Below are 2,644 nucleotides of genomic sequence, written 5' to 3'. Positions count from 1 at the left end.
ATTCCAATGTCACAATTGATTTTTGTTACCTTGAAAGAAGGGGCCCAAGACCAAAGTTGCAAATTCTCATTCCTATTTGCCCATCGGGTTTGGATGATGTTGTTCAAAGTGTCATCTGCCTTTGCCCAAAACGAGTCCAGCAATCCTATATCTGTGGAGAGGAGAAAATGCAGAAACAGGGTAACCACAGATTTTCCTAGTTTTAAAAGGAGCCATTGACAGCTGTTTTGAACAGTGAATGTGAGTGCGACCGAGACTCAGACCTATGGGTAAGTTGCGAGAAAAAAAGGACTTGGTCGTGCTGTGGTTTTAATTGTTATTGTTGTAACAGCAACAGCCATTGGAGGTTGCAAGTGCAAGCATTGTAAATTCCATTACCAGGATAACTAATAAAATAAAAAGGAAAACCCGTTGTGTTTATTTCTTTCTGTTATTATTCCTTGAGCACATGCACATGCTTGAGTTTGTGTCCCACCCAACTTCCCAGTGAACTGAACTGAACTGTGCGTGATGCTCTGTAGGCAGGGGCGGTCTTTGTCCAATCACCCTTGCTGCACCAAATAGAGTCAGAGCACAGAGCATCTAAATCTTTACCAATCAAAGTGAACTTCACATTCTTTTGCCCAAAATGAGTTGAGCAATCCTGTATATATATTTTTGAGCACGCACCCTGCACTCTCCCTAAGAAATCAATCCCTATTCTGCCCTCGTCGCAACATCATCTCATTGACTGTTCTGCCCTCTTCGCAACATCATCTCATTGACAATGAAAAGAAATCCCTGAACTCTCTAGAAACGTACTCACCCACATTGTCACATTTCAAAATTAAATTTTCAACGTTTCCCAGACTGCTGCTCATGTTGTTAGTGACATTGGAATATGCACGACATCCCTTTTGCAAAGTAGGCAAGCCATAGTTGAAATCGCTGCTGATATACATATATATATGTATAAACCAATTTCAGATCGGAAAACGCTTCCGTGCAGGGCACAACATTGAGAAAGTGCGTTAAAAGCTTAGGGAGTTGATAAAACTTATCAGTGGTATATATCCACCTTCAAAGCTTTTTACTGCGTTCTTCAAAGAACAACAGTTATACACCATAATAATACCTACCTGCTGGATGGACTTGGGCGCGGTAAACAACACGATATCTGATCAAGTCAATGCGCGGCTAATCAACCGAATAGAATAGAATATAGAAGACAAAATTTCATTTCATTCACGGTAAATACAAGTTGTTCAATCCTAACAAACAAACCATTACATTAACAACATTCAACAATTTATTATTATTTAAATAAATTTGGTCTTGTCTTGGTGGGGTGCGCCAGGCTGGTGCTGTAGTGCAACGCACAAGCGACGCCCGAGAGCCCCAATAGCAAGCTATTGTAAGTGGGCCCTCCCCCTAGAAAAATACATTTAATATCATGTGGTTCTATGAACCACGTATCAGATATTAAACTGATAAGAACAGATACTACACTTGATCTTAGCCAAAAGGCCGAGAAAGGTATGCTTTTCCTCTCCTCTTTCGCTTCTTTTTCTATTACTCCCCTTCTCCTCTATCCCATTCATCCATGCATGTGGGATAACTCATTTCTATTTCTTCTGATACCCTTTCCTACCATTTAAATAGACATGCTCTTTAATATCAAACTTATATTTTCAATATTCTCACTATTTTCACCTCCCTAGATCTATTTTACTTTTCGATTTGAGGGATCAAATGTCTTTTCACCTTAAAAGAGGTTTCCCAGATTTGATGCCAATCTCTTTTCACCCTAAAAGAGGTTTGCCAGATTTGATGCCTTACCGCGAATTCAGATGGATGTTATAATTAAAATTATCTAGAAAGTACAAATATGAACTTTATTGCTTTTTATATATAAATAAAAGTAACTAAATATCATAATATTATCTACAATTAAAAATATGAAACTTCATATATATATATATATATATATATATAATATCAAAATAATTAATTATATGGGAAACAATCACTAAAGATTTTTATTTTTATTTTTTCCCTTTCCATGTTATCTTAAACTTGTGGTGGATGTTATCGTAACATAATAATAATTTATATATTAATATAAAGGAAGAAATTACACTATTTAAAAATCCTTCAATGTGATGTTTAATGCCATTGGACATAATCAATGGAGATCATTGCTCACCCATTCCTTGAAGTCAAATTCACCGGGATGTGTCTTAACTTAGTCAAATTTAATCAACAACCTATTGTTATGTTGGCCTTTCCATATTTAATCACCCACCGCGTTAACGTATTGATCATGTTGTAATTGTTGATTATGATACAATATAGCGTGTTTAGTTGTCTTTGAGAAAGCATAATGAGTTTACTACCAAGTTAACATAAAACAAATTTATTAATGGTTTTGAAAGATTAATCCACTGAGACATTTATATTAACTACTTGTGGAGAGTATATCATGCTTTGATTTTGGCTATTCACGAAAGGTATATCAAGATCTAATTTTGCTGCGATGAATATATATATATTTAATTCACCGTTACAAACTAAACTAATACTCACATAATCTAAATTAGCAGACGAATTAAAGCTATACACTTATTAAGTCAGTTCTTGGGTTATAACACTTAATCTACTCGGT

The 2,644-nt window shown here is 35.6% G+C and overlaps 1 non-coding gene across 1 annotated transcript; it reads right to left on the bottom strand.

Moving 5' to 3' along the window:
- Positions 1–1,322: 1,322 nt before the first annotated feature.
- Positions 1,323–1,519, bottom strand: LOC149222544 (U2 spliceosomal RNA). Its single transcript, XR_016249821.1, has one exon. It is a non-coding gene; the product is annotated as a U2 spliceosomal RNA (small nuclear RNA).
- Positions 1,520–2,644: the final 1,125 nt, after the last annotated feature.

This window comes from Pinus tabuliformis, chromosome Q (genome assembly GCF_031772625.1).
Source record: "Pinus tabuliformis cultivar Carrire ecotype Pingquan chromosome Q, CPIR1, whole genome shotgun sequence".
Lineage (NCBI taxonomy): Eukaryota > Viridiplantae > Streptophyta > Pinopsida > Pinales > Pinaceae > Pinus > Pinus tabuliformis.
The sequence above is the reverse complement of the archived record's forward strand: the minus strand, read 5'-3'. Positions and strand labels throughout refer to the sequence as shown.